Source organism: Tripterygium wilfordii, chromosome 11 (assembly GCF_013401445.1).
Source record: "Tripterygium wilfordii isolate XIE 37 chromosome 11, ASM1340144v1, whole genome shotgun sequence".
Classification (NCBI taxonomy): Eukaryota; Viridiplantae; Streptophyta; class Magnoliopsida; order Celastrales; family Celastraceae; genus Tripterygium; species Tripterygium wilfordii.
Genome location: NC_052242.1, coordinates 10854712 through 10872080, shown reverse-complemented (window position 1 = coordinate 10872080; position 17369 = coordinate 10854712). Strand labels below are relative to the sequence as shown.

The 17369-nt window shown below is 40.2% G+C and overlaps 1 pseudogene; it reads left to right on the top strand.

The window, feature by feature from the left end:
• Window positions 1-4407: 4407 nt before the first annotated feature.
• On the top strand, window positions 4408-16114 carry LOC120008791 (annotated as a pseudogene).
• Window positions 16115-17369: the final 1255 nt, after the last annotated feature.

Here is a 17369-nt window from a genome sequence, read left to right as displayed (position 1 = left end):
GAATAGTCGGTTGGTCGGGTCAGGTCAATAATTGGTCGATAACCAACCGACCCAATCCACTCCCAGCCTTAAGAATAACCACAATGGTACCATTTTATTGGGTCATGAGTATTTATTGTTTTAGAGCAAACACAATGGTGACTTTTTCGAAGGGGAATGGGTAATGTATGAGAATTTGTGTTTTGCTGATGTGGTTGTATTGAGAGACGTGTTTTGTTGATGTGGTTGAGCCAACAAAATGTATCAATACAATGGTATAAATTTGTTAGCTTTATTTTTTATATAATAGAAGTGGAGTTCAACATTGATTTTCATGTAAATGTGATGTGTTTTGTTATGAGACCCACTTTTTTTTTTTTGTCCCGTTATGAGACCCACTTAGAGAGCAAGTATATGAGCCAACCAATCTTTATGTCTCCTTGCTTGACCCAAGAAAATAGGGCCAACAAATTGATATTATTGTGTGCACCGTTTCATCCATGACCCATAAGTTTTTCTAAAAGGTAGACCCATGGACTAATAAAATTGCATTGACGCAAATGCTTTAAAATTTGTTGGGCCATTGATCAAAATATGGGCACAACATTGTCATTTTGGTGGCTTTGTTTTGTTGGACCAAGCAAGCATGGATTTTGCTTGGCTCATATGCTTACTTGGTTTATGGATTTATGTCATGTATGGGCCCACTTTTGAAGAAAAATTTTATCATACTCTTGACAATCTAAGCAAACAAAACTACACCATTGTGTGAAGATCATATCCCTTCCCATGCCATGTTACTAAAACACAATTTCCCACAATTCTAATGACCCAATAGCAATAACACCATTGCAATTGCTTAGGGGACATGGTATTTGGCTAGCCCTATTGTTGGCTTCATTTGGGATCCACTTTGATTACTACTCTTACAACTACACAAAAATTAATATTGGGCCCCACCTATATTACATCAAAAATAAGTCATCAAACTTACACAATTGTATTTATATATTTTGTCGGCTCAGTCATATCAACAAAATACTCAACCACATGAGCAAAACACATTCCTCCATATATTTTGTTGGCACCCACAAATTTTTACCAGTGTGATTGTTATCAGGGCTCGTTTGGTTCAATATATTGCGATATTAATTGTGATCTATTTATAAGTGGTCCCATTGTGATAATGTCATTACAAGGTAATCCATTAAAGTGTTTGATTTATAAAATGGAAATGTATTTCATTTTTAGTGTTTTCAAAAGTTACCCTCCCATACATTTACATATATTAAAAACATTATTGAAAAAAAATCAAAAGCTAATCCTGAAGCCTGGCCCTAGATCGATCCTGAACCTCGGCATGACTCAGGCCCAATCCCGAACCACGACATGACTCGGACTTGGACCCCGACCTGACCCAGCCTGACCTAGTCCTAGATCTTGACCTTAATCTCGGATTCCATATCCCCGCCCTAACCTCGATCCTAGATCTTGGATCCCGATCCCGATCCCAACTCTCAGGCCTGATCTCGACCTCTATCCCGTATCGCGGACACAACTAGACCAGATCTCGAAGCCCGACCCATGCCTGACCTAGAGCCACTCAGCCCTCAAGCCCAACCCGAACTTTAATACGTAAGGATACAACTATAAATAATTTATAATCATTGGAGATATATTTGTCCAAGAAATAAATATTTGATTTTGTAATCACAATACCAAATTTTAGATGGTAATTCTTGTTTTTGTAAGGAAATCATTACCAAGTAATTAGATTATACTATATTTTTAAATTAATGATACTAAACATTATAATGTAATGTGAATACAATTATACCAAACAGGCTCTTAGAGAAAATAGGAGGAAAGTACACTTTTGACCACTAAGAGATGACTCCTGTTATAACTCAGTCTCTCACCTTCCGTTTGTTTCACTTTACCAACTCATTTTACACGCTTCACGGATAAATTTTTTATAAATTCGGTCAGTCAAATAGCTGACATGGAGTAAAAGTCAAAAAAATATTTTTAAATAGATATTTTGCATAGGTGAAAATTTTGTATAAATTTTATTTTTATATATACATGGCACTAGGAGAGAGATGGAAGAGTAGAGAGAGAAATCACCTCCACCCACCATCTTCCTCTATTCCTCACCGACCACCCCACCCCCATTATCTAACCAGGCAAGGGACATATGGTGGTGGATACACATCCACCTTCCGATCCTAAGCCAAACACCCTACAAAACAGCCAGTCATCTATCTTCTTCTCCTATGAGCACCATTGCCGCCTCCAATGGCAACTTCGTCGTTCAACTACCATTTCATACGGTCAACCTATCGAAAAGCTTCCCCAGAACTTCACCATCAAAACCCAACCTAGCCCAGCCGCCAACAACCTCCAATTTGGCCAGAAAGTCGCATAGAAGTCGCAAAAGTTTGTGTAAAAAAAAAGGCCCGATCGGGCCATCCGAGTCACCTGCACCGGTGACCACCACCACAATCAACTCCCCAACACGATGCCGACCATACCCACCCACTTTCCCCCTCAAATCTACAGGTAAATTCACTTTCCAAATGTTTCATGTTTCATGTTTCATGTTGGCGTGGGAATTGGTGAAGGAATAAAGAGAGAAGGTGGTGGCCTGAAAGGATGTGCCAATTCCACTTTGTTGACAGATGAGAAGAGGATTCAATGATGGTAGTGAGGTTGACCGACACCAAAGTGTGTGTAGTTACCCCAAGTGTAGGGTATCGTCAAATAATAAACCGGTGAGTCCGGTATCGATCCACGAGGAAGCAATGCAAATTTGAAGTGAATGATATGCAAATGAATAGCTAACACTAATAAATGCAATGAATATCAAATAAAAGCGAGTAAATGAAATGGGTCGAATGACTCGGTAGCATGAGCAATTTTGTAATCAAAGTAAGCACGAATTGGATTTAAAACAATTAATTAAAAACCTAGTCTCTAATCCGTCCCGGTGGCTACTCGGTTCTCATACTCAAGGTATCATTGCAAACACACACAACCATACACAATGTATTGTATGATACTATCAATCATGCATATGCAAAGAGAATTAGGATATAAGACTTCAATTCATACATGTAGGCCATCGGGTCTCTTAATCTACGATGAACACAAAGGGATAAACACCTAATATTATGGATGAATGTTCCCCCTTGGGGCTCGGCTTGGCTAACACCCTAGTTTCACACTCAAAGATCAATTAACCATAACTCTCCCATGCACATTCCTAAATTAACCCAAAACCCCATCATCAATACACATAATTAATAGCTATGCAATGGAAAACTCAATTAATTAAGGAAATCATGCAATGGATTTAACAATTCTCAATCAAACACATTAGATGCAATTCCTAGACTAGACAATCCAAGAATACAATCAAATATGTCATTCTCATGTATCCAATCACACAACTATCACGAAATTAAAAGAGAAAAATCGAAGCTACGATTCTTTGAGCATACCTTGAGTAATTGAAACCTTGCACCCACCGTTCGGGACTAGAAACTAGAAAGAGAACTTAGCAACTCATTATAATGAGAATAAACATCAATTTTATAGATGAAAACCAATGTTTACAATCAAGATCACAAGAACTAAGTAAAACCCTAGAGAGAGAAAGAGAGAGAAAAACTATGGAGGCTAGATGTTGTAGAATGAATGAATGAGAAAGAAAACCCAAATCTTAGGGTTTTCCCCTTTTTTTACAAGTATAATGACCTATTTACCCTTACAAAGCTTTCTCCCATTGGTTACATTTGAGAAATACCCAAAAACCCAGCTCAATTAATCATTCTCGGAATGCAGAAATCGGGCAACTGTCCGGACGGTTGAAATCTGTGTGGACGATTAAACCTTCTGGTTCCAACAGTCCAGACAGATTATAGGGTGTTTGGACAGTTTGTGCAGATTTTCATTTTTTGCTGTAGCTTCATGATTCTTTGACCTTTTTGCCCTTGGATTCAACTATCCGAACATCCAATGAAGGTGTTCGGACAATTCTTCATCTCTATGCACTTTTTTTCAGTCCCGAGAACTTCCAACTTTGTCGGTTTAATCATATTTTCTACAAAACCAAAGAGAAGTAACTATAAGAGTAAAATTAACTTATTTAAACATAAATACATTACTTAAGATACTAGAACCCCTATTTAGATGGTATTAGGACCTCAAAATAGAGGTCCGATCAGAGATTGAGGCAGAGGAATCGTGGAAGTGGAGGGATGGGATCGAGAACTCAGGTCGGTGAGGGCTGTAGAGTTCATTGGCGTGTGTCATCATCCAATTGAATTGCGCAAATGTATTTTTTAAAAATAAATTGTCCCATTTCCATATAAGCAAGTGTCAATCCAGTCAAGGAAAGAAAATAATTTTTATGTTCAGTCAATATGCCAGGTCAGCGTGTTGACAGACCGAAGTGATAAAAAACCCCAAGAAAAGGAGTGTTTCGCTTTCACTCAAAAACTGAAATTACAACGGAGCTGCACTCGTGATCGCATACCCTGGAGAGGTACAAATTCGTTTCTTCTCTCTTGCGTTATTGATCCTTTAGTTAAGCAACATTGCCTCACTTTAGGGTTTTCTTCTCTTGCATTATTGGTCCTTAAAAGTTAAGCAACACAGCCAGTTTAGGGTTTCGTTCTTAGTGAAGTTGGCATTGTTGGGGATACCGATTTGTTTTTGTGATTCTCGATTTTTGTTTGGTTTGTTTGCATGTGCACATATCTGCTTCTTTTTCTGAACTAGTTTTCTTTTTTTATGTTAGGGTTTCGCTTTAGGGTTTTTGGGGTTGGTAGTTATGGAGGACATTAAAGCGGAGCTAGAAATTGCTGATTTGAAGTTGAAATATCTGCGTAAATCGTTGGATCAGGTAAATGCACAAGCTTCTTCAATTCTATTGTTCACTCTTAAATGGAGAGATTTGGAGGATCACTTTGAGAAGACCAGAACTTCAGTTGAAAAACAAGCACGAGAAGTTTCCTTGCGGGAGAGGCAACTTGGGGAAACCACATTATCGTTGGAACAACGCAGTAGAGAAGTTGAAAGGAAAGAGAGAGATTTGGGTGATGTGCAGAGAAAGGTTGATGAACTTTGTGCAGACCAGGAAAGAAGAGAGAATCAGTTGGTTTTGATTCGTAGTTTGATTCAAGAGTGCACCGAGGATATTCGTCTGAAGGAGGAACAATTGAACGCGGTGCGTAATTCACTTGATGATTCTAATGGGAAGCTTTGTTCAAAGGAAAAGCAGTTGAATAATTTGCTTGAACGTATTGAGGAGTGCACTGGGAAACTTTGTTCAAAGGAAATGCAGTTGAATTCAACAAACAAATTTATTGAGGATTGTGATGGGAAGCTTTGTGCAAAGGAAAAGCAATTGAATTCTATCGTTAAATCAATTGAGGATCACACTGGGGAGCTCTGCTTAAAGGAAAAACAGCTGAGTGGAGTGCATAAATCAATTGAGGATTGTAATAGAGAGCTTGATTCGCGGGAAAAGAAATTGAATAGATTGTACAAATCAATTGAAGTTTGTAATGGGGAGTTTGAATCAAAGGACAAGCAGTTGAGTGCTCTGTGTAAATCAATTGAGACTCGCAATGGCGAGCTTTGTTCAAAGGAAATGCAGTTCAGTGTGTTGCGCAAGTCAATTGAGGATAGTTATAGGGAGCTTGTTTTGCAGAAAAAACAACTGGCCTAGTGCAAGATGAGATTGAGGAATGTCGCAAGCAACTTAATTTGAAGAAGGAGGAGCTAAAGTCTGCAGAGAAATCTGCAAAGGAATGTTTAGGGGAGCTCCATTTAAAAGAGAGAGAATTGGGTTCAGTCAAAAGAACCCTTGAAGAACGTTGTAGGGAACTTTCTGCCAAAGATGAGGAGCTTCGTTCAAACAAAGGACAACTAGGTTTGTGTCAATATGAGCTTGAGGAATGCTGCAAGCAACTTAATTCGAAGAAGGAGGAATTGAACTCTTTGGAAAAATCCTTAAAGGAGTGTAACGGGGAGCTCCAGTTACAGCAGAGACAATTGGGTACGGTGAAAAGAACCCTTGTGGAATGTTGTGGAGAGCTTTCTGCAAAAGATGAGGAGCTTCGTTCGAACAGAGAACAGCTGGGTTTGTGTCAAAATAACCTTGAGGAATGTCACAAGAAACATAATTTGAAGGAGGAGGAGCTGAAGTCTTTGGAGAAATCTGCAAAGGAGTGTTCAGGGGAGCTCCAATTAAAGGAGAGAGAATTGGGTTCGGTGAAAAAGACCCTTGCGGAATGTTGTGGGGAGCTCTCTGCAAAAGATCGGGAGCTTCGTTCAAACAAAGAACAGCTGGGTTTGTGTCAAAATGAGCTTGAGGAATGTCGCCAACAACTAAATTTGGAAAAGGAGAAACTGAAGTCTATAAAGAAGAAATTGAATATGCGCCAGGGATCAATCAAGAATTCTCAAGCTGAACTTCATTCGTTAAAAAATGAACTGGATGGGGTCAACAAATCGAATCAGGAGTGCACTCAAGGGCTTGAGTCGAGGAAGAAACAAATTGATCAAAATCTCACTAGGGATGGAAGAAACTTAAAGTTGTTCTTGGCTAGGCATTTGAAGGATCAGGATTCACTTTATGCTGAAGTCATTGCGACCTTTACAACATCTCCAGACCCTGCAAAGTTGGTCTTAGATGAGCTGCATTCTAGTTCATGGAAGGACAACACGGAGTTCAATTCTAATATCATGAGAAGGACTTCTATCCTTTTGTTGGAGCAGATGATGAAATTGTCACCATGCATCAAGCCTCAGGTAAGAGAAGATGCAATGAAGCTGGCCAAGGAGTGGAAAGCAGAGTTGAGCGAACCGCCAGATAACACTGCCCAAGTGATGTGCTTTATGCTGCTATTAGCTGCCTTTAAGTTGGCGTCTGCTTTTAACATGAATGAACTTCATCGCCTTCTTGATTTTCTCGGCCAGCAGAGGCAGGTACCTGAATTACGCCGGGCCATCAAAGAAGCTAATGAATTACCACGTAAGATTTTCATCAATTCTCTATTTCTAAACTTTCGATATTTTCTCTTGCTACAAAATATGATGGTCGACTCTTTCTCTCTAACAAAAAATAATGGCTAATTCAACTTGCTTCATTAAACTTTCTTGTTGGTTATTTTGCTATAACCTTCTCTTTGGTCTATACAGAATATGGGTGTAGACATATTGTTGGCCCTCCATGTATGTCATGTCAAGGGAAGAGCTCTTACTAAAATTTTAATCTTTAGGACCAAAGTGTTATACATGATCTTGGTTTCTTTTAGCTGTGTGAGAGAATTTTTTTCGAAAGGAAAAAAAATTCATGGTAAGGCACAAATCAGGTGCTCAGCCAAAAGTAGACCAATTGTCAGAGAGAGCTGAAATTGGAAATTGTTCATCCTCATTGAAATTCCATAGTAATTACAATGGTTTCATGGTGTGTTGCCTTTTTGAAGTGGCATAGCTGCCAGCCTGCCACTGTCCTTTGGAGACTTTATTTTTTCTATATTTGTTCTTTCAAAATTTGGAAGATTTAGCCAATGAGAATACATATACCGATATACATTCACTGTAATAGCATCTGCAAAAATTAAATGAATTTTTTTGCCTTGTTTGTAAATGCTTATTATAGTTGTTTCATTGTTTTTGCCCGTCCCTTATCGTACACACTTTCACTAGCAGCAGAGACTGCTCCTTCATTCAAACTGGAAACTAAGTGTATTCCAAAGTTTTGTAAAGGGGGTATGCGCAAATTCAGTCCCAATAGTGTTAAATAGTAGTTGATCCAAGTTCAGGTTGCCTCCACTGTTCTTCCTCGCCAAGTCAATCATGTCGAGACCAGGGAAGCTTAATGACATTGTTCCGGCGTAAGGTTCTCAAAATTCAAAGGATATTGGGGAAGCCTCTCGCGGAATATGGGCCTTGCCCGCTAACACTTTAGAAATAGGAAATGGCCCATCCCACCTTGAGGACCACTTGCCAAATTTTTTATCTTTTGAGCCTACGGGCGGCTGGCTTGTCGGCTAAGAAAGCTTACCTTAGAATTCTTTTCTTTTTTGCTTTCTGATGTAATGCAACACCATGAAAGGCCAACACTTTTTGGATGCATAATATCAGTGGCTTAGAATCCACGTCAGCCTGTTCCAGGTTGTTATACATAGAGAAAATGGTGGGGAAAATCTCGTATGACATTTTAAGTTTTGGTGTATTAAGCAATGTTACAATTTTAAAGTTTCTACCTCTCTTATCCCATTATTTAGGCATCCTCACTCTCCATTTGTGGAAGCTTACTTGGAGTTTTAATTACTCAATAGACGCTAAATGGAACATAATGGCATAGGCAAAAATCTTGGAATTGGAGGAACTTATCTTGTTTTTGCCATCACCGCAGGGGCATCTTTTACTAGTTGTTGTTTACATTTTCCTTTTTCCCCTAAACCCATTGCAAAACTAGGAAACTTTCCCAATGGTACTCATTCAACATTAATCAAAAGATTAGATACATACTTTTATTGTTGTTGCTGCCACAAACTCAAATCTATCTAATTCAAATTACATTATCTTCTAAGCACATTTTTCTTGAGGGTTGGCATCTGGCGATAACTGTTTTATTTAAATGTGTTCTGTGGTTTACAGTTCGAAATTTCATCCACTAACAAATTTTTTTGTTTTGATTTTTTTAATATTCTGACTGCCCAATGAGCGAAATCCTTCCTTCCCAGGTAAAAGTTGGCCAAAATGAGAATTTGACAGTCAACAATAAAACAGAAACTTCGTTTGCAACTCTTCAGTTCTGTACATCAAAAGAAATAAGAGATTTGCTAACGGTTCTGAATGACCTTGATGCGTCGGAACCAAAAGTTTTAGCTGCTGTTCAAATTTCACCAGATCCATTAAAGTTGGTTTTGGATACGATGCAAGAATCACTGTATCAGCAGTGGAAAAAGGGAGATACAGGTTTTCAAGCAAGCTTCATGAGGAATTGCGTTGTTCTACTGGAGCAGGCAATGAGAGTCTCACAAAAGATACAGTTGCAACCTCAAGTGAAAGTGGCAGCTAAGAAGCTGGCAATGGATTGGAAGGAAAAACTTAAGGCCAATACTGATAATTCATTTGAGGTTTTGGGTTTCTTGCAATTTTTGGCTACATATGAATCGGTGTCCTTCTTCAAAAGAGAGGAGATCTCTAGACTTATTGATATTGTAACTCCTCACAGACAGGCTCCTGAAATATCTCGATCCCTTGGTTTTACAGATAAGATACCTGGTAAGTTATATAGAAATCCAACTTTCATTACATGTTCTTTGCCCCTATATATGCTTGTAAGTGTTTGAGGTATAAATGGATAACTCTTTAGCTGAGAGTTTGATCAGTAAAGTGTCTCCGCTAATGACCTTTAATTCACATTTTTGTTTCTTCTCTTGTCTGATTGTATCATGGAGGCACCGACTTAGTTCTTTGTTTGACAAATTTTTTTCTGCTAAAAATAATTAGGTTTCACTTTTTTGCATTTCATCAATCTTATTTCTCGATGTTCAACTTAGGATGTGCTGGTTCAGATTTTATAATTTTTTTTTTCACTTAATTTTTCATCAATGGTCCTAGATTTCTTGACATTTAAAGTGAATATTTAGAAACAATAATCGTGTAGAAATGCCATTTTCTTCTACTAGAATAAATCTATGTTGTCACTTGACCACTTTGGCAGAAGCAAGTGTTATGAGAAGTATAAAAGGGTACTTTGGTAATTACAGTAATAAGTGTAATTCTGTATATATATTGAAGTATGGTAAATAAGGAATAAGATAACACGAGAGAACTCTCTCTTCTTTCTGCTATTCCTTCTGCAGCTGTACTCTGCCCTTCTTTCTGCAGCTGTGCTCTGCTTCATATCACAACCCATACATCTGAATACTTCTTATCTAGTTTCATTGCTCTGTTACATGGTATCGGAGCTTTCCTGGTAGACATCTGCGCTGGTTGTCCACTTCATCAAAATCTGATCTGGTTGTTCATTTCCTCGATCTACGTTGATCCAGCGGTCGGATCAGCAAACCTCATCTTACAAAGATCTTCGTCGGAGGTTAGTGAGTCCCGGCGGAAGGTCATCGACCTCATCGCAGAGGCGCGCACTGTTCACGTGTGATGGCTGGTAGACATGCCGTTGTCGGGATGTGAGTTCGAAAACTTGCTGGAAATCCACATCTTGGTCTTCTTCTTCCCGCTGTGAATGGGGCTATTGGTGTGTGTTGGAATGGTTTGCCCATCTCTGTGAAGTGGGTCTTTGTGTTGATCTGTATTTCAGTTTTGTTTGGTAGTGGAAGTGTAGCAACTGAGACTTCATTATGAGTGAGACAGAACACAAAATGGGATCTATTGAGGTGGTTGCGGCTTCTACCAAGTTGACTGACCAGAAACTGGTTGGTCCTAATTATCAACACTGGCGGAAAATTATTCAAGTTACCATTCGGGGAATGGATAAGGAAGACCATCTTACTGGTACAGCACCTGATTCTACTAATCATGCTACTGACTATAAGGTGTGGATGCGTGATGATGCACGCCTGTATGGTCAACTTTTGAATTCCATGGACCGGAAGGTCTCTGAATTGGTGACACACTGTGATACTGTGAAGGAAATATGGGAATATCTAGGAGTTTTGTATTCGGGAAAAAATGATATGAATCGACTCTATGATGTAGCATTATCTTTCTTTCGACCTGAACAAAAGGACTCGAATCTTAGTGAGTATTTTGCTTCTTTCAAGAGACCTTCCGGTCTGGAAAAGAGGAGACAACAACGAGAGAAGTTGGCTATCATTGCCTTCCTTAGTGGGATGAGGTCCGAGTATGATTCTGCACGTTCCCAGATTCTTGCTAGTGGCGAGACCTCCCTTACAGAAGCTTTTTCGCGGGCTAACCGTTCGGTTAGGCCTACCTCTTTCAACCCCGATCTCTCTGAGAGGTCTGGATTAGTTGGTCATGCTTCTTATGATGCTGGTGGTAGCCGTGGGGGTCGTGGTGGCCGTGGGGGTCGTGGTGGTCGTAGTGGTCGGAGTTCAGATGGTAAATTTACATGTTATCATTGTGGGGGAGTGGGTCACACTCGTGATAGGTGCTGGAAGTTGCATGGCAAACCACCACAGGTTCGCTCTGCAAATGTAGTTTCTGGAATGGATATGGGCATCCAAGATTTGAGTATTAATTCTGAGTCCCCAAGTGAGGGACGGGTGAGTTTGTCTGCGGCTGAATATTCTCGTCTCATGAGTCAGATATCTACTTCTGCTCCCGCTACTACGTCTGCTACTACGAATGCTTCGGCATTCATGTCAGTTTCTCCTCATACTTGGGTGATTGATTCTGGCGCTTCCGATCACATGACTGGGAACACAGGTATCCTTACTTCATATTCCTCTACATCGTCGTATCCTGTGGTGCGTGTTGCTAATGGCATGTTTGTGGAAGTCAAAGGAGTTGGCAGTGCATCTCCTACATCTAGTTTGCAATTGGATTCTGTTTTGACTTTACCTTCATTCCCATTCAATTTACTATCTGTGAGTGCTCTTACGAAGGCACTTAAATGTTCAGTAACATTTTTCGATGATCATTGTGTTTTTCAGGACCGGTCTACGAAGCAGATGATTGGTAGAGGTTCTCTTACTTCCGGGGGATTGTACGTCTTGGATGTTAGACCTTTTTCCTTGTTCGTGTCAAGTCCTTCTTCTCCTATGGAGCTTCACAGTCGTCTTGGTCATCCTGCTCTTCCTAGTTTAAAGCTTATGTGCCCATCTTTATCCTCTTTAAAGCAGCTGTTTTGTGAGTCTTGTCAATTTGCGAAACATCATCGCAGGTCTTATGTGTCTAGGAGTGTTAAACGAGCTTGTGCTCCTTTTGACTTGGTTCATTCCGATATCTGGGGTCCATGTCCTGTTATGTCGAAATCTGGATTTCACTATTTTGTTATTTTTGTGGATGACTATTCTCGTGCTACTTGGGTATATTTAATGAAAAAGCGTTCAGATCTCTTTTCTATTTTTCGTTCCTTCTATGCTGAAATTAATACTCAGTTTTCTTTATGTATCCGTACTCTTCGGAGTGACAATGCGAAAGAATATGTGTCCACAGCTATGTCCACTTTCTTGTCAAATAAGGGTATTATTCATCAATCTTCGTGTCCTGATACCCCTCAACAAAATGGGGTTGCTGAGCGTAAAAATCGCCACCTTATGGAAGTTGCCCGTGCCCTTATGTTCCACATGAAAGTTCCCAAACAGTTCTGGGGTGATGCTGTACTCACTGCAGCCTATTTAATTAATAGGATGCCATCATCTGTTCTTCATTGCAAAATTCCCTATCAAATCTTATTTCCTCACGAAGTGCCTCATCCTCTCCCTGTTCGAGTATTTGGTTGTGTTTGTTATGTTCGGGATATTCATCCTCATATTACGAAATTGGATCCTAAATCTTTGCGGTGTATGTTTTTGGGCTATTCTCGGACACAAAAGGGTTATAGGTGTTTCTCTCCTGACTTGGGTAGATATCTTGTTTCCTCTGATGTCATTTTCGATGAGTCGATCTCCTTTTCCTCCCATTCTTCTTCTTCCTCCTCATCATCAGTCTCACCAGATCTTGATGAATGTCTTGTTTATGATCTTGTCAGCGTACCTGCTCCGTCTTCACCTTCTCCTGGTCCTCCGCCAAGTCCTAGACCTCCAGTGTTGCAAACCTATACCCGTGGCCCTCGCTCGGTGTTTCGTTGTCCTTCTTCGAGTCCTCCGGAAGTGGTCCCCTCTCCATCCTCTGCTCTACCGACTGATCCTGATCCTGATCCTAATCCTGATCCTGATTCTGCTCCTGCACCCGCGGTTCAGTCCAATGTTGATCTACCTATTGCTCTTCGCAAAGGGAAACGTCAGTGTGCCACTTATCCTTTATCTGCTAGTATATCTTATGCAGGGATCTCCCAATCCCTTCGGACATTTGTTCTGGCTATTGACTCTATTACCATTCCTCGGTCTGTGTCTGAGGCTCTTTCTGATCCTGGGTGGCTCACTGCTATGAAGGATGAAATGCCTGCTTTGGAACAGAATCAGACCTGGGATCTCGTGCCTCTACCTCCTGGCAAGAGGTCTATTGGTAGCAAATGGGTGTACACTGTCAAAACTAATCCAGATGGTTCTACTGCTCGCCTTAAGGCGAGGCTTGTGGCCAAAGGGTATGCCCAGACCTATGGCGTTGACTATACTGACACCTTTTCTCCAGTGGCCAAGTTTACTTCTGTTCGTCTTCTTATCTCCCTTGCTGCCACTTATGATTGGCCTTTACATCAATTAGATGTGAAGAATGCGTTTCTTCATGGCAATCTCCATGAAGAGGTTTATTTGGAGCAACCCCCTGGGTTTGTTGCTCAGGGGGAGTCGGGGTTGGTGTGCAAATTGAAGAAAGCGTTATATGGTTTGACAATCTCCCCGGGCTTGGTTTGGTCGGTTTACCGAAGTAGTACAAAAGTTTAGTTTGAGACGGTCTGCCAAAGATCATTCAGTATTTTATCAACAATCTAGTGCAGGGAGTATTTTATTGGTAGTGTATGTGGATGATATTGTGATTACGGGGAGCAATACAGATGGTATATCTGCAGTGAAGACATTTCTTCAACGTCACTTTCAAACTAAGGACCTAGGTCCTCTTCGGTATTTTCTAGGTGTGGAGGTAGCCAGATGTAGGCGTGGGATATTTTTGTCCCAGAGGAAGTATGTCTTAAATTTACTACAGGATACCGGGATGGTTGATGCGAAGCCATGTGATTCTCCTATGATGGTTGGAATGAAACTTCATTCTGATGAGGGTGAAATGTTTGATGATCCTGAACAATATCGACGTCTTGTGGGTCGATTGAATTACCTTGGAGTGACTCGTCCTGATATAGCCTTCTCAGTTAGTGTGGTGAGTCGGTTTATGTCTAGTCCACGAGTACCTCATTGGGAGGCTGTTTTACATATCCTTCGGTACCTTAAGGGTGCCCCTGGTCTAGGTTTGTTATATGCAAATCACAATCATGTACGGATTGAGGCATTTTCTGATGCTGATTGGGCAGGGTCACTAAGTGATCGAAAATCTACTACTGGATATTGTGTGTTTGTCGGTGGTAATCTCGTTTCTTGGAAGAGCAAGAAACAATCGGTGGTAGCTCGATCTAGTGCCGAATCAGAGTATAGGGTTATGGCTCACACGGTAGCTGAAATATGTTATGTGAGACAACTAATGAAGGAGTTAGGCTATGGACAGCAGGCTGGGTCTAACTTATGGTGTGATAACCAAGCTGCGATTCATATTGTTTCAAATCCAGTGTTTCACGAGAGGACAAAACATATTGAAGTAGATTGTTACTTTGTGCGTGAGAGGGTACAAATGAAGAAAGTTGTTTTAAAGTCTGTACGAACCAATGATCAGCTGGCCGATATTCATACCAAAGCTCTAGCTGGTGCTCGGGTTAATTTCATATGTAACAAGTTGGGCATGATTAACATCTATGCTCCAACTTGAGGGGGAGTGTTATGAGAAGTATAAAAGGGTACTTTGATAATTACAGTAATAAGTGTAATTCTGTATATATATTGAAGTATGGTAAATAAGGAATAAGATAACACGAGAGAACTCTCTCTTCTTTCTGCTATTCCTTCTGCAGCTGTACTCTGCCCTTCTTTCTGCAGCTGTGCTCTGCTTCATATCACAACCCATACATCTGAATACTTCTTATCTAGTTTCATTGCTCTGTTACAGCAAGTATAGGTTTTTAAAAGGATTCAAGATTTGCCAAATTTGATTTTATACTTTATGAGAAGAGGGAGCTGCATGTTTAAACTGTGTCAAGTCACCATTTCTTACTCCCAATCCCTGACTTGTATTGTAAAGATGGAAGTGAGAATTATGGTTATTTATTTTGTTTGAGTCCCTAGTTTAATGTAATTTTTCACAGTTTAAACATGCTCCCTCCGGGTTGGAGTTTTTCCAGTAACTGTTTATGTTACTGTTTTGTACAATTTTTTCTATCCTGCCTGCTTTGTGTGGTGAACTATAATATCTTTCCTATTCTATCTCAACTTTGGTGTCTTTCTTGGTGCATATAATTGATATCTCATTTTTTAGAGCACCGTTGATCATAAATTCATAATTTGGAAACTGTCCTCTTCTGATGGAGGGGCTGTCGATGATGCCAGCATTTTGTTCCAACAGGCCTTATTCAGGATCTTATTTTGAGGAGGCAACATCTAGATGCTGTTAGATTTAGTTGTGAATTCAATCTGGTGGGCATGTTCCCACCGGCAAGACTGTTGAAACAATACTGGGAGATTACGGGGAAGGCTGTCCGTAGTATCCCCAAGAAAGGGAAGTCAGCCCGTGAAACACAGGCACATTCGCTTATTCCTTTGCTTTTATCAACTTCTGATTCTTATGAAATTATGCATGTTCAGAAAGTTATTGATGTCTCATCGATTGTTTTTGCAGGAAGCCAGAGAAACAGAGTTAGACACTCTAAAAGCCCTCATTAGATGTGTCACAGATTACAAGCTTGAAAAAGATTTTTCTACCGTGGAGATAAAAAAACGTCTGAATGAGCTGGAACGGCAGAAGACGGGTGGAAGACTGGCTGTTACAGCCCCTTCAACTCTGGCTCAACTTCCGGTGCAGGATAAGCATAGTTCTATGAATGCTTCTATTCCCAGGGATCAACTTCAACAGATAACCAGTAAACGTCTTCGGGCAGATGAACCGATTACTACACCATATGCAACACGACCACGAGTTTCAAACCGGAAGTAACTCATGTATTTAGCACTCCTCAGAGTTATGGTTGTCCCACGAAACCTCTCTTACTTGCTTTTGTAGATAATGAAAGCTTGTATATAAGTAGTAAGCTGCATGTAGTTTGTGGCATTGTAGTGCTAGTCTAATAGTCTATGGATAACTCTAACTTGTCTGTTGATGGACTGGTGATTGTTAGAGTATACGTTGAATAGGTGTTTGGTGAAACTGAATCTAAACATACATATATATATGTATGGTGCCGAAGGAATGTCAGGGTGATTATAAGAAATGACTTCAATTGCATGTGCATGTAAAGGGGGTTTTGAAGCAAAATTAGGGTCATGATGAATTTTCAATTGCAGGAGCATAAAGGGTTCATGCTTTTTGGCTAAGAGTCTAGTACTGGGTGTGGTAGAGAGCCAATCAATTGGTGCAGGTCTCCTATAAGAGGTAACTTTCAATGGTCTTGGAGGCCTATGTGAAGTTGATTTTAGACCTCGGAGAGGAGAGCTGGAGGTCCATGCACGACGAAATTGTATGCGAATTTTTATATATAGTGACTGATATGCAAAGCTGCCTACGCAAACCATGAAGCTCTCTAATCTTGAACACCTTTAATACCTAAAATTTTTGGTTCATGACAATATTCGTATGATACCTTGATTAACATTTCAAAATCACCTACTAGTGGTGATTTTACTATTTGATTTGGTTAGGTGGCCAAAAAAATGTTCTTTAGAATCCATTACATAGTTACTTGTTCTACATGGTGGTGGACCCAGGAATTGTAATAATTGGGGGCACAAAAGCGGTGCGAGTTTCGGGGCCAATGCCCTAGGATTTTATTTTTTTTGAGTACTTTAGGTAATGGACTTACGAATATATACCACAAATAAAAAAAAATTACATTGTAATTTATCACAATTGTTTTCTACAAGTTTTCATATTTAGAACGTGATATTATAACATCAATTAGAGTTCCAAGCAATTATTTTTTTATGTACCGTATAAGACAATCATTTAAAAGTTGATCATCTATTTGGTTGCAAGGTAAAGGACAATTGGGATTAAGGACAAGGTAAATGATACACAATAGAGTTGGGTTAGAGATTGAGGGGCATGAGCAGTTGGGCTTGACAAGGTAAAGGGCACACAATAGAGTGTGGTTAGGGCCTAGAACTTAGGAGGATTGGGTAGAAGTTACTTATTAGTGGGCTTTAGTGGATTGGGGGCCTATACATCAAATTATCAAGAACATATGCATATTTATTGAAAATTTTTGAAAGTCACTGGAGGGTCGTGCCCCCTAGACCACAAGGGTCACCATTTGGCCTGCGGGCTTAGGCCTAACCCTAAATTAGACAGGGTCTGAGCAGCCCGACCCAACACCTTGGGTGGGCCTGGGCTCCATTTTTGGGGTCGGGCCCGGCCCGAAGCCAGACACCTCTGGCCAATTTTGGCCCTGCCCGAGCCCAAGCCCGACCCAGACCCCGACCCAGACCCAAACCTAACTAGACAACATACATTATTTATATATATTT